The sequence below is a fragment of the Macaca nemestrina genome, chromosome 8, assembly GCF_043159975.1.
Source record: "Macaca nemestrina isolate mMacNem1 chromosome 8, mMacNem.hap1, whole genome shotgun sequence".
Classification (NCBI taxonomy): Eukaryota; Metazoa; Chordata; class Mammalia; order Primates; family Cercopithecidae; genus Macaca; species Macaca nemestrina.
Genome location: NC_092132.1, coordinates 21,115,941 through 21,139,680, shown reverse-complemented (window position 1 = coordinate 21,139,680; position 23,740 = coordinate 21,115,941). Strand labels below are relative to the sequence as shown.

Sequence of the window (23,740 nt, the reverse complement as noted above, 5' to 3'; positions counted from 1 at the left end):
TAGATTTTTAAGTGTCCTTGTCACAAATAAACGGTATGGGGTTAACGCATGTGCTAATTAGTTCAATTTAGCCATTCCATGATGTGTATGTATTTTGAAACATCGTGTTGTACACCATAAACATGTATAATTTTTATTTGTCAATTTTAAAATGAGATTTGTGGGAATAAAAAGATACATGTTAAAAATTCAATATAAATTTAAAAATTGCCTAGCCATTCATCAGACTAAACACAGATTAGGCAGAATAAGGCAATTAAGACAACAGAAAAAGATAAGACAGAGAAGAATGCAGGCACAGATATAGTTAACAGCTGTGTGGATAGGAGACGCTCTTTCTCCCCAGGAGCCACAACATGTCATAGCAAACCCTTCTCTGTGACTGTTACTTTCTTACTCACTGAGACACTTTGTGCTTTAAAATCATAGACTATTGGAAACATTACCATCTGAAATCATTTCAGTAAGAATGAGATAGCCCACTCTGGCCTGGAGGATCCAAGTCACTTTGACACAAAAAAGCAGCATCGATTTCCAGCCCCAGAGTTTCGGATAAGGGGTTTCTAGACACAACATTCCACGTCTACCTTCACTTGGTAGTTTCCAAGGAAACAGCAGCCTGCTTCCACTTTGTTGTTCAGAACTGATAGTCCCTTAACACACAGCCTTGATTTCTTTTGTGCTTGTAAAAACTCTGCTTCATTTCAGCTCTCCCTGACCTCCATACTTTCCCCAAATCCTATGATAACTCCGTCTTCCTTTGTTTGGTGAGACTCTCCACGATTCCGTGGTGTGTGATCTCCCTCATTACAATGTGTCAATAAATCTGATTCTGTCAGACTACGTGGTTGTCCCTGATGGTCTTAGGCTGGTTGGGCTGGGACACACTAATTGGATTTCCAGGGCTTACTGTGTAGTAATGGCATCTTACTGCTGGGAACATCAGAGGGACCAGCTGTTAATGCACCTGGAATTCTACCTCTTAGTTCCTTTCTTCTCATCCCACCTTTTTTCTCCTTTTCACTTCCATCTGGACCTTTATTTTTCTTAGATTCATTTCTAGTCTGAAATCACTGCACCTTCCATCCCTCTATTCCGGGAAAAGTCATGGGTTGACCAAATTTAAGATCTGCCAGTCACTGGCAGCTTACTTACAATTTCTAATCTTCACTTTCAATGTATGCACAATGGGAATAACAGTGCCCAACTCAGCAGGTGGTTGAAAAGATTAAATGAGATAATTCACAAACAGCACTTAGCATGAGGCCTAGAGCATATCATGCATCCTATAATATTAGCTGTCATTATGTTGTTGTTAACATAGGACAGGCCCACAGAAACTGGCGCTTCCCTCTTTTATGCTCTCTTCTACCACCTTCTACTCCCATGGTAAGACATTTGCCCCCCTTCCAGAGAAAAGACAGGCCCCACCCCTCACCCCTCAGAGAGTCCTCCCACCCTTCAGAGAGTCCCCGCACCCCTCAGCCCTGCCTGAAAATGACCCAGCAGAATTTCTCCAAGTAAGATTCAGGGACTGGGGGCAGTGGCTCAGGCCTGTAATCCCAACACTTTGGGAGGCCAAGGCAGGCAGATTACCTGAGGTCAGAAGCTCAAGACCAGCCTGGTCAACATGGTGAAACCCTGTCTCTACTAAAAATACAAAAATTAGCTGGGCATGGTGGCACACACCTATAGTCTCAGCCACTCAGGAGGGGAGGAAGGAGAATCACTTGAACCCAGGAGGCGGAGGTTGCAGTGAGCTGAGATCACGCCACTGCACTCCAGGCTGGGCGACAGAGCGAGACTCCATCTCAAAAAAACAAACAAAAAAAAGATTCAGCAATCACCTACATTAGCATCAAATGACAGAACTTGTCATAAATGTACATTTCTGGACCATGGGATCATGTCCTTTAGGTCCAAGACGAAAGTAAATAGTAACGGGTCCTTGGGAACAAGGCTGGAAAGGTCTTTGAGACCAAATTACCAGGCCAGATGACACTCATCGCCCACTACTGTCCATTCCTTCACTCAAACAATATGGCACGAGCCCATCCTGAGCACAGCATTGTGCATGACTCAGACCCACAGGGAGGTCAAGATAAGTGGGCCCTTATCTTCATGTGGTTTATAGTCCAGTGGGGAAGAGAGAGCAATAAGCAGTCAAAATACAGGGTGCTGGGTGCAGAGTGCAAGGAGAAGAAATGGGCAGGACTATGAGAGACAGATGAGGGGCACTCAATTCACATGGTACGAGGGGTCACAAGGCTTCCTGGGGTAAGTAGCATCTGAGCAGAGCCCTGCACTCTGAGAGTTACCCAGACGGAGGTGGGGAGGGCACTCCAGGCAGAGGGAGTGGTCTATTAGAAAGCTAGGGAGAAAGAACAGGTTTGAGGAATTGCACGCAGCTTTGCATGAGGACCACGGAGTGCTAGGGATAAGGGAGGTGAGCCTCGCAGCTGCCCAGCAAGCAGCACCAGATGGGGAAAAGGCTTGCAGACCAAGACACATAAAGACCTGGGCTTTAGTCTGTAGAGAAGCTTAAAATGCGGGTGGGGGTGATGTGTAAATCTGATTTACATTTTCAAACGATCACCCTGGATACTGTAGAAAATGAATTAGAGGGGAGCAAGGACGGGTGCCTTTAGAAGGCTATTGCATGGTAGAGGGGAGAGATGGAGGATTGCACTGCAGTAACAGCAGTGAGGACGTAGAAGAATGCACAATTTTCAGAGCATATGGAAGCTCTGACCAACAGGATTTGATTATTAATGAGAGGTGCAGTGTGTGTGTGTGTGTGTGTGTGTGTGTATGTGTGTGTGTCTGTGTGTGTGTGTCTGTGTGTGTGTTTGTGTGTGTGTGCACCTGTGTGTGTCTGTGTGTGTGTGTCTGTATGTGTGTCTGTGTGTGTGTGTCTGTGTGTGTGTGTGTGTCTGTATGTGTGTGTGTGTCTGTATGTGTGTCTGTGTGTGTGTGTGTCTCTGTGTGTGTGTGTCTGTATGTGTGTGTGTGTATGTCTGTATGTGTGTGTGTGTCTGTATGTGTGTGTCTGTATGTGTGTGTGTGTCTGTATGTGTGTCTGTGTGTGTGTATGTGTGTGTCTGTGTGTGTATGTCTGCGTGTGTGTGTGTCTGTATGTGTGTCTGTATGTGTGTGTGTGTGTGTCTGTATGTGTGTCTGTATGTGTGTGTGTGTCTGTGTGTGTGTGTGTGTGTGTGTGTGTGTGTGTGTGGTGTTTGGGTGGGGTGGTGCTGGCTGCAAGAATATGAAGCCTGAGTTTATAAAGGGAGTGTCTGCTGTCACAGGGGTTCTGGGGAAAGGGCTGTAGCTCTGCTCCCGTTTGTGCCATGCCTTGTTCCCACCCACTGCTATTTCTTTCTACCCGGACAACAGATGCCTGAACGTCCTAGGACCTACCATTTTTTTTAGAGATTACGAGGCCATGTTGTCCTAATCCATTGTGTGTCTGCTTCCTCTGAATGAACTGTGAATTTCTTGTGGCAGGGACTGGAGCTGGGAGAAGCACTGACATAGCACTCACTAAGTTCAGTCTTCAGACCACTGAATTTATTCTCAACTTGGTGGTTAGGATTGAACATGCAAATTCTGGGGTCCCAATGCCAGCCTTCTAGAATCAGATTCACTTGAAGTAGGACCCAGGAATCTGCCTGTTAACCAACACCCAGGTGCATCTGAAGCTTAAGAAGTTTAAGATTGTGCTTGTTACACACCGAGAAAGATTCCTTTGGTCTATAAAGGAAGATCCCTTGGACTATAAAGTCAAGAGGATATACAGTAAAGAGGACAGGCTCTGGAGTCAGCCTGAGACCTATTTCAGATCTTCATTGAACCTCAGTGCTCCCATCTCTAGCCTGGGGTACTATCCCCACTCCTCAAGGATAAGTGGGCGCTATAACCCGTGAAGCACAGGGTGTGTTACAAGGCACCCACTCAATGAACACTGGTTGAATAAGATTGCGAAAGAGGGTGACTGCAGCATGCAAGCAGATTCGTTTGCAGTTTCATCTCAGATTTCTTTTGCTACTTCATAGTCACTAAATATCAGTTTGACTTTAAAGCAGTTACATGCTAATGACAAAAAGCAGGGGAGTGCTTGTCTCAGAAGCCTGTGAATCCACTGGCTCTGTTAAAACAAAATTCTACTGAGTTGACCACAAGGACATTTCCTTGTCCCCAGAAAAAGACTCACCTAAATTAAGTTGCAGTGTAACCTCTTCCAAATGTTGCCCAGACTGAAGAGTGCTTTCGTATTATTCCTTATCCAACTCTCTTTCCATCTGGCCTCTTTGTAAAATTATTCCTCTGTTGTTTCAGAATTAAAATGACATCTTCTTAGAATTCCAGCATGCTACTTCTCAGTGGAAAGTGTGGTATATCAGGGGCAGTGGGCTTGGAAGTCCGTTGGGAGGTCTGGGCTGGAAGGCCAGCTCCAGTAATGACTAGCCGAGCAACCCTGAGCAAGTCACTTAACTCTTCTAAGCCTTGATGATAATCTGTGTGAAGCAGGTATGACAATAGTTCCCACATTATAGGGCTATTATGAGGATTAAGTCATCCTTGCACAGCCCTTAGAATGAAGGTTGGCACAGAGTAAGCACGTAGGTTGGCTGTTTTCAGATGTATTCAGTGGCAGATATGTGGCTGGCCCCTGAATCTCTCGGCTTTGTAGTCTTATATGCTCTTTAACTCCACTCAGTGAGGCCTGTCTCTCTCTCTCTTAGGTCCAGTTTCCTTGTTCAATTCATAATCAAACCTACCTCAAAAAAAGAGAAGAGTAGAAAATGTTCCCCACTAGAGTGTTATTAAAGTGTCGCCCTCAAATAATGAAATTCAGAAAATATGATGAAGTATTGAGTTTATTTCAGCACAAAGCTTGAGGATAGCCACTCAAGAAACATAGACTCCAAAGGAATGGAGTCAGTCATCCAAAGTGGAGAAGTCAAGGTTTCACTTATAAGGCAGAGACAGAGAAGTATAGCAGGGTTGCAACATTTTCCATGCAAGGTCAGTACATATAACAGTGATTTGATTGGTTATAGCTTGTTGCATGCCAAGGAACATTTAACATTCCATAAGGAGGGGTAATGGCCTGGAAAGGTCTTAACTCTGGCACCACTCGGTCCTTCCTAATCATTTACAGGAAAAAGCAGAATTTGCAGCTGCATGCTATATGACTCAGGTCACATGGCCGCATTGCTCTCAAGGCTCAACATAATTTAAAGTTCCACCAGCTTTAGGTTTGAATTATTTAATTTCACAACAGAAAGTAGCTTTTCCTCTGACCTTTTCTGGAAGAATTCGTGGTTTCCTAAATTCCAGCCCAAAACTTATCTAAATCCTGCCAAACATACCTCTATGAATCAGCCAAATTCCTCAATAGCAAGGAAGCTTTTAAAAATAAAAAATTAGACCCATTGACTGGGCATAATGAATAATAGAAGTAGTAGAAGGAAGTTATAATACTCATCCTTCCACTCCTAACTTCTGCCCAGGGTTCACGGCAAAGCAGCTTTGTGGCCCAGGCATTTTGCAAAATGGCTGTGGCTAGTGGCAGAAGGCACTTTGTGGCTCCTGATGGACTAGGACTAGGCTGTCCTGAGCATCTGCAATTAAAATCAGAGCACTTGGGTAGAGTCTGAAGTCTGTCTCAACAGGAGGACAGTATGCCAGCCATAGCTGCTCCCTTCTCTGGGGCTCATCTCCTTAGAATAGCGGTTGACTATAAACTAGTTCAACCATTGTGGAAGACAGTGTGGTGATTCCTCAGGGATCTAGAACTAGAAATACCATTTGACCCAGTCATCCCATTACTGGGTATATACCCAAAGGATTATAAATCATGCTGCTGTGAAGACACATGCACACGTATGTTTATTGTGGCACTATTCACAATAGCAAAGACTTGGAACCAACCCAAATGTCCACCAGTGACAGACTGGATTAAGAAAATGTGGCACATACACACCATGGAATACTATGCAGCCATAAAAAAGGATGAGTTCGTGTCCTTTGTAGGGACATGGATGCAGCTGGAAACCATCATTCTCAGCAAACTATCGCAAGAACAGAAAACCAAACACTGCATGTTCTCACTCATAGGTGGGAATTGAACAATGAGATCACTTGGACACAGGAAGGGGAACATCACACACCAGGACCTGTTGTGGGGTGCGGGGAAGGGGGAGGGGGGAGGGATAGCATTAGGAGATATACCTAATGTAAATGATGAGCTAATGGGTGCAGCACACCAACATGGCTCATGTATACATATGTAACAAACCTGCATGTTGTGCACATGCACCCTAGAACTTAAAGTATAATAATAATAATAATAATAAAAGAACAGCGGTTCTTAAACTTTGCTGTATGTTGGAATCCCCATGTTGAAAGATGGAGAGTTTTGAAAAATCTTAATGCCCAGGCCAATTACTTAAGAATTTCTGACTGGGGAGGAGAGGGTGGGGTGGGGATATGTAGGACTCAAGCATCAGTAATAGTGTTTCAAACTTTAATATGCATATGAATTGCTTTGTTAAAAATTGTTTCAACATTGAATCCAGATTCAGATTCAATAGGTCTGGGGTGAGGAAAGCAATTCTGCATTTCCAGCAAGCTCCCAGGTGGGTTTTCACTGCTGGTCTAAGGAACAGAATTTGGGTAGCAAAGTCTTAGATAGTTCCTCCTCCCATCCCCTCCTGTACATCAAAATTAGTGCCTGACCTTCACTGGTCCATTGCCTACAGTTGTAACATCAGAGATGAAGGCCTTTTCATTTCCAGGACCCAGTCTGAGGAGAGTGAGCTAATTATTATGGATTTATCTGCATTATCTTGTTTAGGGAGAAGACACTTAGAAAAATGGGAATTGAAATTTGTTCTTGCCGTCAGATCTTGCTGAGCAATAAAACACCATTATCCTTATACTTGTCATTATAGAACTTTCCGTGTTGAGCTTCTCCTTTCCTCCAGCTCCCAGCTCCTGTAATAATATTCTTTAAGGACTTGCCCACATGGAACAAAGCCAAATGGTACGATGGTTCAGGACAGGTCACTTAAGGCCAAATGGTGTGTGCTTAAATTCTGGCCCTACCACTTAGTGGCTGTGTGAACATGGACCATTTATTTAACCTCTCTGTGCCTCAGCTTTCCCATCTGTCAATTGGAAGTTGTAGTAAGTAAATGAATATATCTACAAATAAAGGCTAAATGCTGTCACCAGAACCTTAGGTGAATTAACTCTCTTAGTCCTTATAATAATTTTACCAGGTTAAGTTATTATCCCCATTTTGTAGATGGGTTGAGGATTTTGGCTGAGGTCACACAGCCAAGATTTGAGACCAGGTAGCCTGGCTCCAATACTCATCCCCTTAACTACCAAGATGGACTCTCTCTCACACGTAGCAGCTAGAACTATGACGGCGGTCTGCTAACTCTCAGCAAGGGGTTCCAGGACTGGGTCATACTTCAACTGTCTGCCATAATCAGCCACAATCCCTCAATCCCACAGTCCCCCTGCAGTCTCGAAGAAGGTCCTAATACCTACACAGCCAGTGTGCAAAGAACATGCTCCACCACCCACCTACCATGAACTGACAACTGGACCATCTCAGGCAAGGTCTTTTACATCAGTTCAATTCAACGAATCATCCACATGGCTGTTCACTTTCAGAGCACACTCTACACACTGCTCTGAGTCAGCCTCCTGTGCTCAGTTTTGGAGGTGCTCAGATGAATTCAAACAAGCCCCTGTTTTGGGGAGCTCAGAGGGGCCTTGGGGAGGAGACAGATGTATGAGATGCTTATGGTAACTCTCAGGAAGTGTTTAAAAGGGGAAATGAGGCCAGGTGCAGTGGCTAATGCCTATAATCCCAGCACTTTGGGAGACCAAAGTGGGTGGATTACCTGAGGTCAGGAGTTTGAGACCAGCCTGGCCAACATGACAAAACCTCGTCTCTACTAAAAATACAAAATAATAATAATAATGATGATGAGCTGGGCATTGTGGCGCATGCCTGTAGTCCCAGCTACTTGGGAGGCTGAGGCAGGAGAATCGCTTGAACCCAGGAGGCAGATTGCAGTGAGCTTAAATGGCACCACTGCACTCCAGCCTGGGTGACAGAGTGAGACTCCATCTCAAAAAAAAGTAAAAAAATAAAAAATAAATAAAAAGCAGTGATGGGCAAAGAGAGAAAAGCTCTGGCTGGTAGCATCAGGGAATGCTTCTAAGAGGTAACATAAAAACTCAAGAATTATCAGGCAAATTAATGAATTAATCAGTTCATTGATAACACTGTGCTTGGTGCTAAAGATACGAGGGTATACTGGATAATTTCTGTTTCCTCCTCCAGATCTGTTGGCTACTTCTCCCGCCTGCTCTGTGCCCGCAGGAAGCTGACCCAGATGGACTACATTAGCAGGCTGCTTTGCCCTCTGACTTCGGGTTGTATATGGCCAGGGAGAGGCATCAAGAGGAGATTAGCAGGTGGAAGAAGAATGAGGTTGGGTATTTATTCCCTAGAGCATGGCCCGACAGGGTTGCCTACGGTTGATTGCATTCCTCCCCCCAAGGTCTTGGCTCCTGTTGGGTGCCCGTCTCTATAGCTCTTCCTTTGAGTTATAGATTCCTTCACTTGTCCTTTCAGACCTATAGGGAGGCTTCCTGCAGAGATTAAAAATTCCCCAGATGGAGTAAGAAAAAAAGCCATTACTTATTTATTCAATCAATGCATATCTATTGAACATTGAGATATCAGACCCATTTGAGTGACAATCCTGAGCTTGGATGTTTTAATAATGGTACGAAAAGGGGAAAGGGATAAGTCAGAAACAGAGGGGTCATCAAGAAGGACAGGTGAGGGTTAAGAGCTACATGGACATCTGTTTGTTCACCTTTCACCCCTCCCCCTTCTTTCCTGTTTGAGTACACTCCATGTGGATCAGGTGGAACGAAGCACCCTTCATCCTATTGCCACCCTATCCCCAAAGAGGTAGACAAATGATCCAGGCTCATCTCATCAGAATACGGCATTCTCCAGGCTACAGAGATGAGTTTACAAAGGACTGTGACCCATGCAAGGCCAATCAGAGTCCTTCAACAAGATCTGACAAAGGGATACTAGGAGAGAGGGGAAGCCAGTATTTAACAACACCAGGTACCAGGTACTATTTTCAAAAGCATTATTGGCTATTTCTTCACAATGTCTTTTCAAAATGGAAGTTTACTATCCTCATTTTACAAACGAGAAGACTAAGACTCAGGGAGGTTAAACATCTTGCCCAAAAACACAGAGCTAGAAAATGGCAGAGCCAGGATTCCACAGTCCAAACATTGCCTTTACTCTGTTGTTCAGAATACAATCATCGCCACAAAAGACATACGATTCAGTAATTTGGCAATTACTTTCCTTAAATTCAAATGAAACCAATACCCAGCCCGAGTCTGGGAACCGGGAATGCTCACAGAGAAGAGAGGTCTGAAGTGGAGGCGAGTCAAGAGGAGAATTTCTTGAACCCGGGAGGCGGAGGCTGCAGTGAGCTAAGATCACACCACTGTACTCCAGCCCCGGCAACAGAGAGAGACTCCGTCTGAAAAAAAAAAAAAGAACCCATGAGTCCAACTGATACATGGATAATATGGAAGAAGGAAACTCGTTCTTAAATTAGAACACCCACTAATAAATGTAGAAGGAATGATGGAAATAGAAAACCATCACTTGGCAACTATCATAATAATAATTGATTCAAGCATCTATTGATATGGATGTTAAAACTAGTGGGTGAAAAATTTAATGATTAAGAAGGGATTTATATAGCCTCAAAGGCTCTCTGTCAAAAGATAATAATTAATTATAAAGGGGAAAATAATAACTTTATAGTGGAGAAAGCAACGTCACCTTAACCAAAGTTAACATCATCAGTAATGGGAGAGATGAACATTGTGTGCCTCCTGAAATCATTCACTAAAACGAGCACAATGTACTTTTATAATATCCCTGCCAAAAATCCATAACCTGAATCTAATCAGCTGAGAAACCCAAGTCACACTAAGGGGCATTATGCTAAATGACTCACACTCTTCAAAAATGTCAATGTCATTAATGACAAAGGAAGAACTAGAACTATTCAAGATGAAAGGAGGTCAAAGAGACATGAAACTGAATACAACACATCATCCAGGACTTACTCTTTCTATAAAGGGGAGTATTGGGACAATTGGTGAAAAGATAGACAGATAGATAGATATTAGATAGGAATATTAATGAAAGCTATACATTAGATAATAGTGTTCTGTCAATTTTAATTTTCATAAATTGATAATTTTACTGTGATTCTGTAAGAGAAAAATCCTTCTTTTTAGAAAATACATACTAAAACATGTAGGGGTAAAAGGACACCATGTTTGCAACTTTCAAATATTTTAGAAATAAAATAATGTGTGTGTTTGTGTTTGTGTATATGTGTGTCTAGTGAAAGAGAAATCAAATGAAGAAAAATGCTAATACCTGAGGAATCTGGAGAAAGAATATACAAGAATTATTTGCATTATTCTTGCAACTTTGCTACAAGTTTTAGATTAGGTCAAAATAAAAAGATTTTTAAAAATAGGAAGTAAGCATTCAGTAGGGGGATCTGATCTAGACCATGCTAGAAGCTTTATCTGGAAAAGCTTCTCAGAGAAAGTAACTTTGAAGCTGATACCCACTGTCATTCTCTTGTGATTGTCCAGTTATCTCCTACTTTAAAGGCAGGAACTTTGTTGATTCTTCTTACATGTGTTTCAGTTCCCAGTACTGTGCCTCAATAAATATTGATTAATTGATTGATTGGTTGGTTGGTTGGTTGGTGGGATGGAGAGATGAGACATGATCTCAGCCTTTAAGAAATCTATGAGAGAATTCACTAAAAGGCACAAAAAGATAACACATTTCATACATCTTAAGAAAAGAATTATAGTCTCTGACCCAACATTTCTATTTTAAAAAAATAATTCCAATGTTTTACAAAAATTAGCTGGGCGTGGTGATGGGCATCTGTAATCCTAGCTACTCGGGAAGCTGAGGCAGGAGAATTGCTTGAATCCAGGGGGCGGAGGTTGCAGTGAGCTGAGATTGCGCCACTGCACTGCAGCCTGGGCAACAAGAGCAAAACTCTGTCTCAATAATAATAATAATAATAATAATAATAATAATTTTTATTTGAGATTCAGTGGGTACATGTATAGGTTTGTTACATGGGTATATCGTGTGATGCTGAGGCTTGGGGTACAACTGACCTTATCACCCAGGAAGTGAGCATAGTACCCAACAGTTTTTTAATCCATTCCCCCCTCCTTCCAACCCCCCTCTACTAGTCCCCAGTGTCTGTTGTTACCATCTTTATGTCCCTGAGTACCTAATGTTTAGCTACCACTTATAAATAAGAACATGTGGTATTTGGTTTTCTGTTCCTGCATTAATTTGCTTAGGAATTAGCTGCATCCATGTTGCTGCAAAGGACATGATTTCATTCTTTATATGGCTGCATAGTATTCCATGGTGTATATGTGCCACATTTTCTTTATTCAATCCACCATTGATGGGAACATAAGTTGATTCCATGTCTTCACTATTGTGAATAGTGCTGCAATGAAAATACAAGTGCATGTGTCTTTTGGGTAGAATGGTTTATTTTCTTTTGAATACATACCCAGTAATGGGATTGCTGGGTCAAATGGTATTAAGAGTTCTGGTGTAAGCTCTTTGAGAAATATCCTAACTACTTTCCACAGTGACTGAAAAAATTTACATTTCCACCAACAGTGTTTAAGTGTTTCCTTTTCTCCACAGCCTCACTGGTATCTGTTGTTGTTTTGACTTTTAAACAATAGCCATTCTGATTGGTGTGAGATGGCATCTCATTGTGGTTTTGATTTGCATTTCTCTGATGATTAGTGATGCTGAGCATTTCTTCATATGTTTGTTGGCCACTTGAATGTCTTCCTTTAAAAAGTGTCTGTTCATGTCTTTTGCCCACTTTTTAATGGGGTTATTTGTTTTTTGCTTGTTGAATTGTTTAAGTTCCTTATCAGATGCAGAGTTTGCAAATATTTTCCCCCATTCTGCACGTTGTCTTTTATTCTGTTGATAGTTTATTTTGTTGTGCAAAAGTTCTTTAGTTTAATTAGGTCCCGCTTGTCAGTTTTTGGTTTTATTGCAATTGCTTTTAAGGACTTAGCCATAAATTATTTCCCAGTGCCAATGTTCAGAGTGGTGCTTCCTAGGTTCTCTTTGGAGATTCTTGTAGTTTGAGGTCTTAAATTTAAAATCTTTAATCTGGCCTGGCGCAGTGGCTAACATCTGTAATCCCAGCACTTTGGGAGGCCAAGGTGGGCAGATCTCCTGAGGTCAGGAGTTTGAGACTAGCCTGACCCACATGGTGAAACCCTGTCTCTACTAAAAATACAAAAATTAGCCGGACATGATAGCGGGTGCCTGTAATCCCAGCTACTCGGGAGGCTGAGGCAGGAGAATTGCTTGAACCCAGGAAGCGGAGGTTGCAGTGAGCCGAGATCCCACAACTGCACTCCAGCCTGGGTGCCAGGGTGAGACTCAGTCTCAATAAAATAAAATAAAATAAAATAATATATTTAATTCATCTTGAGCTAATTTTTGTACATGGTGAAAGTCACAGGTCTACTTTTTATTCTTCTGCATATGACTAGCCAGCTATTCCAACACCATTTATGAAATAGAGAGTCCTTTCTCCGTTGCTTGTTATTGTTGACTTTGTTGAAGATCAGACGGTTGAAGGTATGTGGCTTTGTTTCTGACTTCTCTATTCTGTTTCATTAGTCTATGTGTCTATTTTTGTACCAGTGCCATGTTGTTTTAGTTACCGTAGCTTTGGTACGGTTTAATTTTGGGTAATTTGATGCCTCAGGCTTTGTTCTTTTTGCTTAGGATTGCCTTGGCTATTCTGTTCTTTCTTGGTTCCATATGAATTTTAAAACAGTTTATTCTAATTCAGTGGAAAAATTACATTGGTAGTTTGATAGGAATAGTGTTGAATCTGTAAATTGCTTTGGGCAGCATGGCCATTTTAATGATACTGATTCTTTCAATCTATGAGCATGGAATATTTTTCCATTTTGTTAGTGTCATTTGTGATTTCTTTCAGCAGTGTTTTGTAGTTCTCTTGCCTTGATGCTCTGGCTAGAACTTCCAATTCTATTTTTTAGAGTCTATCCTAATAATATTTCAAAATATTTGGCTAAAAGAATGTTTATTACAACATTTTTTAAAAGAGCACATATTTTAAGTCAATATGATTTCTAATAGTAACAGCTTGATTAAATAACCTTTGGTCCTTTTAGGATGAAATGGTATGCAGTCATCAAAACTGCCCCCCAGGCAGATGGAACAGCAAGTGGAAAGGCCTGGAGAAGTACCAGATTCTGAAGGATTTTTTAATTTTAATATTATTTTTTTTTGAGACAGAATCTGGTTCTGTCACCCAGGCTCGAGTGCAGTGGTATGACCTCAGCTCACTGCAACCTCCACCTCCCGGGTTCAAGTGATTCTCCTGCCTCAGCCTCCAAGTAGCTGTGATTACAGGTGCCCACCACCACGCCTGGCTAATCTTTGTATTTTCAGTAGAGATGGGGTTTCACCATGTTAGCCAGGCTGGTCTTGAACTGCTGACCTCAGGTGATCCACCCACCTCAGCCTCCCAAAGTGCTGGGATTACAGACGTGAGCCACCACCCCAGGCCTGAGATTCCAAAGGATTTTAAAAGCCATAATTATAAGTTTAAACTCACTTCTGAGAGCAAGCAGGAGCTTTGAGGATTTTAAGCAAAGGAGTAACACTGGCTACAAAACATACACGAGATAGGGCAGAAAGGGGACTGAGCCAGAGAGACTACTTATAAGCTGTCGCCGTTGTCCATGTGAGAAGCACTGAGCCAAAGGATTGCAGTGGGGTAGAGAGAAGTGGATAAATCCCAGAAGTATTCATATTTAGAACTGATGAAATTTGCTTACCAATTACATGTGGATGCTGAAGATGCATTATACATATTGTCTTTGCTCTGTGTCCCCCAAATACTTTAAAGGCTCCATTAACTTGTTGATAGTTTCCATCAGTGTTACCCTTGCCTTCCCAGAGCAGAAAGAAAACCTACATTTCCCAGCCTCCCTCACAGCTTGGAGGTAGATATGTGCCTGATTCAACTAGCCAGATACACCACTATGAGAATTCCATCCAGAAGTAACCTAGGCAGGGACACAGGATGGACAGGGGGCATCCATTTTGCTGGTACAGGGGGCAGCAAAAGCTGTGTGGTTTCTCATCTCAGGGAAACTGCATCGTCGTGAATGGGGAAAATCTGCATGTGGACCTGGGAGCTTAGCCTAGAGCTCAGATGTCTACCCTTCGAATAATTCTGTGAGTGAGAGGAAAAGACAGAGAAGAACAACAAAAGAAGGAAAACTCTTTCTTTCAGAAATGGAAATGGACTCTGTTGTCTGCAACTACAAACTTTTGCCAACAAAGAAGTAAAGGGAAGAAACAAAGATTTGTGGCTTGGGCTACAGAGGAAAGATGGGGCCACTAGACATACCGTCAATACCTACCATGATTGTGGTATGCACTGCTGAGAGGAGGTGCGGTCTGAAGAGCAGCTATTACATGTTCGCTTACACTGTAATGATGATAGAAACAAGACATAGATGCATGAAAGCTCATGTGTGATCACAGGGGCATTTAAATCCAGGTAAAGGCAGAAATACTGGGTATGGCTTGAACCAAATAAAGACGACGCTAGAGTGAGGTTAGGGCTAGTGAGGGAAGGTGTCTGCAGAAGGGTTCCATGTTTTTCTGTGTGTGATTGTTGTATTTGGGAGGGCATCGCTTGGCTCTGATTACCTACAGCTGTCTAAACTAATGGTCATGCTGAGAGCAACATCTACGGTCCTGATTTCAGTGGTGGCAGGAACTAGGAATTAGGAGCTAGGAAACCCAAAGCTTTAGTAAATCACATTTGTTCTCTGAGCTGGTTTTCTCATCTGAAAAATGACCATGTTGTGATTATAATCACTGCCGTTGTGTGCTGAGCACTAGACTCATATCAAAATATCTTCCCCAATCCTCATCCACAGTCCTGGATGTCAGCACTAGTGTTACTCCATTTACCAGTGAAAATTGTGGGACCCAAAGAGGTTAAAAAACCAGCTCCAGGTCACGGATTATTGGTAAGTGACAGAACCAATACATATCCACGTCTGGTTCTTGCTGAAAAGCCTAGCTCATGAGCACTGCCCCCAGTGCCTACCTGACAGGAGGGTGGTTAGGGGACAAATAAAGCCACATGTGACAGCAGGTGTTTCATCATTTGTTAAAGCTGAGATGTGCAGCCTAAAAACCTGGCTTCAAGTCCTGGCTCTGCCATTTGTTTACTAGATGAATTTAAATAGGTTATTTAATCCCTCTGCCTTTTTTTATTATCCATAAAATGACTGCAATATTGACTATGGCCTTGTCTGCCTGCCAGGGTGTGGATACAAATAATAATAATTATAAAACAAGAATGATCACAAAACCAACATTTATATGATGCTTAAGTTGCTTCAGGTGCTGTTGTAAGTGCTTTTCCGAAATGTGAGCTGATGCACGTGCATATAATTTTAAAACCAGAAGAGAGTTTTATTATTAATCTGAAGTTTTTATAGCCAAACCGAAATGTCACAGGCCTGCTGGCTGCTCTGTTTTCTAGGGGCTGGATTCATAAGGGACAAATCTTCATTGAAAACTCAGGTTCTGCCCAGTAATGGCCTCTCTCAACTCCCACCTCTCCAAACAGCAGCGATCGCTTCAGAGAGAGAATGTGATGGACTCTCTACTCACAAACGTAGGACGTTTATTCCTTTACTCAAGAGGAATCACAGAGGTCCACTCCCTCCTCAGTGATGGGCCTTATAGATCTGAAATTTTGCCCATAGTGACCTCAAGGCAAAACACAGCGGAATCCACCAGCAATTCTTTCTCTCCTTTCCCCAGAACAGATATGAGGACTCAGGCTTTGAGATGCACTGGGGCGAGTGTCCTGCATTTCAGAAGCATTGCAGATAATTCTCCTCCTCCTCTGTCAGCCACTTCGGCTCCCCAAACCTGACTCTGTGTGTGTGTGTGTGTGTGTGTGTGTGTGTGTGTGTGTGTGTGTGTGTGTGATGAAGTCTTGCTCTGTCGCCCAGGCTGGAGTGCGGTGATGCAATCTCAGCTCACTGTAACCTCCACCTCATGGGTTCAAGTGATTCTCCTGCCTCAGCCTCCTGAGTAGCTAGGATTACAGGTGTGCGTCACCACGCCTAGCTAGTTTTTGTATCTTTAGTAGAGACAGGTTTCACCATGTTGGCCAGGCTTGTCTTGAACTCCTGACCTCAGGTGATCTGTCTGCCTCAGCTTTCCAAAGTGCTGGGATTAGAGGCGTGAGCTACCATGCCAGGCCCAGACTCACTTTTCTAACCTGCCTCACAGCACCACAGAATCCCAGACAGGTGTCTTTTCCCTTCCCAGGACAAGGAGACCTGGCCCTAGCGTGCCTCATTATCTTTCTGGAAAAACTACTTTGGAAGGTAGGGGAAAAGGACCTTTCCTCCCCACGGCACATCCAGCTTGCACATCCTCAGTTCATCTATTGTTGAATTCCTTCCTTCAACAGCCTCTCCTCACCCTCAGTAATTTTTGTTCCATCTTTATAATATTCGTCATATTTCTGTACTACCCATACTATTATTTACTCAGGAGCTGACTTTCAATCTAGTCACTTTTTTTATTGTTTCTTTTTTGTTTTTTGTTTTGAGACAGAGTCTTGCTCTGTCACCCAGGCTGGAGTGCAGTGGCGCACTCTCCGCTCACTGCAACCTCTGCCTCCCAGGTTCATGCGATTCTCCTGCCTCAGCCTCCTAAGTAGCCGGGACTATAGGGGTCCACCACCAGGCCTGGATAATTTTTTGTATTTTTAGTAGAGTCGGGGTTTCACCATGTTGGCCAGGCTAGGCTGGAACTCCTGACATCAAGTGATCTGCCCACCTCACCAGTCTAGTCACTTTTGACTTAAATTCATAGGACAAGGACACTTTATGTGACTATTATAAATTGTAAACCAGAATTGGGAAGATTTTTGCCTGCCCCTGTAACTCTCTGTAGCAACTGAGGGTAACTCAGAATGATTATCAGGAAAGCAGCAATATCATTAGATTCTAACTTGCTGCTGTGGCTTGCCGAAAACACTGCCTGAGGGCCTGCTTTCTCTACATATAACTAGAAAGACTGAAAGAAAATGAAATAGAGAATTGTTGCCTCACTCTGGTTCGGTGTTGTTTCATGCCATGCCTTCTGATGACCTAAAATCATCCTGAGTAGAACCAGGCGTGCTCATGCTATACATTGGAAGCAATGGTGTAAAGGGATTAAAGTCTTTCTCCAAAGAGATTGACCACAATTTCTTGGGGGGCCATAGAGACCAGCTCCTCTCCCTGCCTGTCTCCCTCTGCCAATTCCCACCTCCATCCTTCGATCAGAATGCGAGAGATTTCTAAAACTGCTCATCAATTGTTGCCAGCCTTGGGGTCTCTGAGATCCTTTAAGGGAGAAGTTGTAAGCAACCATGGACCAACAGCATTTATTCTCCATTATCTATCATCAGGATAAATGACCCAAGGAAAAGACAATACTGTCATATTTCTGATCCTACTTGTGTGTACACACACACACACACAACCCCCTTCTTTTTTTTTTTTTTTTTTTTTTTTGAGACCAAGTCTCGCTTTGTCACCCAGGCTGGAGTGCGGTGGTACGATCTCGGCTCACTGCAACCTCCGCCTCCTGGGTTCAAGTGATTCTCCTGCCTCAGCCTCCCGGGTAGCTGGGATTATAGGCATGCGCCACTATGCCCAGCTAATATTGTATTTTTAGTAGAGACAGGGTTTCACCATGTTGTTCAGGCTGGTCTCGAACTCCTGATCTCAGATGATCCACTCACCTCAGCCTCCCAAAGTGCTGGGATTACAAGCATGAGCCACTGTGCCTGGCCACTTCTTCCTCTTACATTCAGTCTTCGGAGAGATTCCCAGTGTTTTTCCGATTGCTTTTGTAAAAAGAGCCAAGGGCTCTCCTTTCTGGAAGATGCTTGCTCTCTAGATGAGGCATGGCCCACTCTGGTCTGGGTCCCTGGACACACTCTCTTACCACCCTTCAGCACACTTTTCCTCTCCACCGAGTAGTAAGACGCCAAGTGCTCAGCTGTGGCTATGACCTAGGGAAAGACCCATGGCATCTACGCAGCCTTCCTTCACCAGGGTCCACCATCTGAGACTCATGGAGCCTGGACAGAAGGCAGCGCTGAGGTGCCCAGGCCAGGGCACTGGGGCACCATGGGACTCAGGCAAAAGTCTCAGTGCAACGAAGACCTGCGCTGCCTGGCCTTGTCCTCTGTGCATCCATTTTCTTGTGGCCGCATGGCTCAGGATTTCCAGATCATGCTCTTTCAAATATCATCATCACATCTGGGAAGTGCTGACATATGTAGAGGGAAACAAACGTCTGGTAGGAAATACACAAAATGTTACCACTGTGGATTTCTATAGGGCAGTGGGTAAGTTTAGTTTTTACATTTGAAATGAAGCATTTTATAAATATTTGTTTTCCCTAAGTGGTTTTAAATTTTCTTTTCACTGATCTCTATTTTCCAATTTCACTATAATCAATTTACATTCTTTTGTAGTTGAAAAAGTAATATAGAGATATATATATAGCTACTCCAGTCACAAAATGATATGCAGCCTTCCAGCTACAGCAGGACCAGTTTAAAAAAGAAAAATCCTAGTCAAAAATGTCAAACTCTGCCATTTGAATTCCACATTAAGTATTTTCTATCACATATCCATATCTTACAGTTTCTGTAGATCTGTATCTTACAGTTTCTTTGCAAAAGGCCACACTATATTAACTTATTTTAATCCAGTGCTTTTTGACCTTGGAACCTGTTTTATCAAATAACACCTGAAAATAGCCTATAGAATTGATTGTTCCAGCAAACATGCTTTTGGAAACATTGATCTGGTCCAATTTTCTTTCCCCACTTTCAGCCAATAGAACTAAAGTCCAGAGAGATGACTGGGACTCATTCAGAGAGTCACACAGCCATGAAGACACCAAGTTTGAAGTTGAGCTGAGGTCCTCTCATGCAAGACCAGTGTCAAATCCTGCTGGTCATGCACACGCCACTCCCAGGACACAAACACATTGTTGCCTCTGTGAACAGTGTCCCCCAGAGTTGTGCAGAGCACACCAGTGTGGCTGTAACACACTCAATTCACACCATGACCAACGTTGAACAGATGAATGAAGTATTTTCTGTATTACTTGAAGAAGTAAAATAATGTCATAGCTAATTGTTGCAATTATCAAAGTAGCTTTTAAGAAGGTCCTTGGCCAAGCTTGGTGGCTCATGCCTGTAATCTCAATACTTTAAGAGGTCAAGGCAGGAGGGTTGCTTGAGCCCAGGAGTTCAAGACCAGCCTGGACAACATAATAAGACCCTATCTCTATAAAACATATTTGAAAATTAGCCAGGCTTGGTGGCATGTGCCTATAGTCCTAGATACTCAGGAGGCTGAGGCAGGAGGATCACATGAGCCCAGGAGGTTGAGGCTATGGTGAGCTATGCTAGCACCACTACACTTTAGCCTTGGTAGTGGGCCCTGACTCCAAAAGGGGAAGGAAGTCCTGAGAAGGCAGATGCAGTGGCTTTGCACTGCTACAAACTTGGGTTCTCAGTGTAGGATGCTGGCTGGCTGACTGAGGTATAGTTTTGAGAATTAGAATACAGTATTTCTCTCTCTTTCTCCTTTTCTTCCTTCCTTCCTCCTTAAAAGTAAAAAGACACTGAGTGCCTAAGAAGTGTGCAAAGCACCGTGCTCTAAGACAGGCCTCATGGGAGCTATTGTCAAAACCATTGCTATTAGCACAGAGTTCTCTAACCTGCTGAGGAATTCCATTTTCAGGACAAATTTCACTGCTTTTAATTTTGGTTTTCTTACCCACTGTGCCATGTGAGCCCAACCCCCAATGGTAATTAAAATGACAAGTACATTTCCTTCTCTTCTTCCATCTTACCGTTCCCCATCCCAAACAGACTCAGTACCCCTGGAAAGCATCCACTTTTTTGTGCCACTCTGTCAGCCTGGCCATGGAAATCTTTCTTTACTTCTCTGAACCAGGAAGCCAGCCTTGCTTCCCCTTCTGTACCATGTCCAAGCCATGACTGAGTCCTGCCAAGTCCCCCCGCCACTTCCCTCAAATCCCTCCTTTACTCCTGACATCTGTGTCCTCTACTTCAGTGCAGTCATTGCGTCACTGCGGCAGCCTCCCCCGACTGTGTCCCCGCTCCCTGCCAAAAATGCCTCGGCCCCTCCTGCCTCCCAGCCCCTGCTCTGTCCATGGGTTATCCAGGCCCCTCCTCCCTCCTGCCCACAGCTCCTTCCCATCCTTTAGCCTTTGGTTTAAGTCGGGATTTTCCTCTACCTCCTTCCTCTTTATTTTCAAAAATGATTGCCAGAGTTTAGGTTGGTGCAAAAGTCATTGCGGTTTTTGCCATTAAAAGCGGTTGTGAGGCTGGGTGCGATGGCTCATGCCCGTAATCCCAGCACTTTGGGAGGCTGAGGCGGGCAGATCACCTGAGGTTTGAGACCAGCCTGACTGACATGGTGAAACCTCATCTCTACTAAAAATACAAAAAAAAATTAGCCGGGAATGGTGGCGGGTGCCTGTAATCCCAGCTACTTGGGAGGCTGAGGCAGGAGAATTGCTTGAACCCAGAAGGGGGAGGCTGCAGTGAGCCAAGACCATGCCAGCTGGGCAACAATAATGAAACTGCAACTCCAAAAAAAAAAAAAAAAAAAAGGTGGTTGCAAAAGCCACAGTTACTTCTACACCAACCTAATACATTTTTCTTTGTGACTATGTGCTTCATCCTGTGAACTGCCTGAAGGTCTAGACAGCATCTCTCAATTGGCGTCTATAACCCCAGTGCACGATACCACTTCCTGCTTCGGCTTCACTCCTACTGCTGTGCTTTGAGCAAGCTGTTTAACTTCTCTTACTGTTTGAAATATCAAAAGGGGCTGCTGAGCCCTACCTCACCGGTTGTTCAGAGAATTAAGTCAGGCAGTTTGCAAAGTGCCTGAAAAATGCTTGGTCCATAGTAGGTAGGAATGCCAGTTCCCTTCCCTCTATTCTAGGTGGGGGCTATATTATTATTAGATGGGATGCTTAATGGTAAAACAACAGACCCTGAATTTGAGCAAAAACAAAAAACAGTAAGTGAGTAGCTGGTGTTCGTAAACTGTAGAAGTACAGCAGCGAGTGAGACCAGGGACTCGAAGGCCCTCAACTATCTGCTTTTCTCTCCCTCTCCTTTTCTCTCTTGCACTGAGTGTGTGTGTGTATATGTGTGTGTGTGTGTGTGTGTGTGTGTGTCTTATCTCTGCTTCTTTCTGGCTATCACTTTTATTTTCTTAACTGCTCACCTTTTTTTTTTTTTTAAAGACAGAGTTTCTGTCGCCCAGGCTGGAGTGCAGTGGCACAATCTCGGCTCACTGCAAATTCTGCCTCCCAGGTTCAAGCAATTCTCCTGCCCCAGCCTCCGGAGTAGCTGGGATTATAGGTGCACGTCACCACGCCTGGCTAATTTTTGTATTTTTAGTAGAGACGGGGTTTCACCATCTTGACCAGGCTGGTCTTGAACTCCTGACCTCAGGTGACCCACCTGCCTTGGCCTCCCAAAGTGTTAGGATTACAGGCGTGAGCCACCATGCCTGGCCTCAACTGCCAATCTTTACAGCACTTGGCCTTCCCTTATAGCTTCACTTTCCAAGAAAAAAAGAAAAGAAAAGCTCTTATTTCCCAAGCTCCATTTGTAGGAATCCCAGGAAAGAACTCTGATTGCCCTGACTGTGGTCATTAGCCATTCTCCTGTCACTAGGGCCAGAGGAGTGCAGACAGACAGCCCTTATTCAGAGGGGGACGGGCTGAGAAACAATACTCCTAAAAGAAGGCAGATGCATTTCCACTGAGAAGCGGACGAGTTCCAGGCAGACACCACAATGAACATCCACCAAGAGAAACCCAATTTAACACAACAGTGGATGCCATGGCACTGCGATAATTACAGTTGCTTCTGCGAGCTATTTATATGCCTTCCTCCCTGGTTACATTTCTGAAATCTTGGAAACAGAGACAATGCCTTTGTTATGGTCGTTTCTCCTATGCTAGCAGAGTCTGGGGCACACGAGGCTGTGAATAGTGCCTGATTAAATGAATGAACAAAGGTAAGCACCAAAGCTTCCAATTCTTTTCTTTCCAGCTACAAATTGCTCCTGTGATCCGGGTTTGGGAAAACAGTTACATAATGGCCCTCAAAGACTCTCCTTAGCTGTTTGCGTCTTAAATGGTCTCACTGAGACTTGCCCATTCTCCTTTGCCTTGCCTGGCTTCTTCTGAGTTTCCATGTTCCTATTTATAAATGTCACTTGGGTCCAGCTCTTTGGACCTGATTCTCTCCTCACTGCCTCCCTTTCTTCGTCCTAGGGGCAGAACGCTTTGGTTCACCTGAAATGGCTTTTCAGCGGAGGTACAGCTGTTCAATGTGTTACGGCTCCATCCAGCCCCCTGTGAAAGAGGCTGCAGCGTTTCCTGGCTACCCATTTAGCCACACCCCCGCCCAGGACAGAGGGTCACCTAGCAGCTTCCTGATTTAATGCATGGAATGATCAACAGGCTGCCAGAGGAAGTAACTGGGCCAGGGTCCCAGAGTCACAGGTTCACTCAGTCCTGGGCCTTGTAAATTCCAAGTCCCTGGCCATGGATGAGTCTTGGACTGCTTTCCTCAAGCCCTAGAGAGGAAGTCTGCCACCTTCCATATCCTAGGCCCATGCAGGGTGCTGGGACACTGATAACTCAGACCACTTCCTGCCCTTGAGAGGCTGAGAAGAAAATTCGTTTTCCTGCAATGCAGAGGTCTCAGACCATCAGTTGCACAGCACAGAAGAGATTAGAATCCTGAAAATGGCTTTTGCACCTGGAAAGACCCTTGTTTGACTCCAGAAAACCCTCCAGGGCTCCTTGACCAAGTATCAGCTCATAGAAACAGCTAAAGAAAAATCTTTTAAAGTCATTTATTTACAATCATAGAAATTTTAGAGCTAGAGGAAAATTCAAGGTAATCTGGTCCCAAACCCTTAGTTCACAGGAGAGGAAGCTAGACCTACAATTACACAATTATGCTATCACTGTGCTGTGCAAATTGCCCCTAAGACTGTCATCTTAATAATGCATGTCATTTGCTGTTGGAAAAAGAAAATACATTGAATATTTAGGTGAGGCCCTGAGCTACGCATACCATGATCACATTCGATCCTCCCAATAGTAAAATGGGTGTGTTTATTCCATTTAATAAATGAGGAAACAGAAGCACAGAGACATTAAGTGACATGCTCAAGGTCACACAGCTGGTAAATGATGGATTAAGGATTTGAATTCAGACTCAATTGTTTTCAAAGCATCTATTCCAATGAGAATGAAAATGTCAGCCAGGCACAGTGTCTCAAGCCTATAATCCGAGCACTTTGGGAGGCCAAGGCAGGTAGATCACCTGAGGTCAGGAGTTCTAGACCAGCCTGGCCA

At 43.6% G+C, this 23,740-nt stretch overlaps 1 long non-coding RNA gene across 1 annotated transcript; it reads left to right on the top strand.

The window, feature by feature from the left end:
- Positions 1-2,189: 2,189 nt before the first annotated feature.
- On the top strand, positions 2,190-22,968 carry LOC105468480 (uncharacterized). Its single transcript, XR_979491.3, has 3 exons — positions 2,190-2,277; positions 8,369-8,518; positions 22,646-22,968. It is a non-coding gene; the product is annotated as an uncharacterized lncRNA (long non-coding RNA).
- The last annotated feature ends 772 nt before the right edge of the window (positions 22,969-23,740 follow it).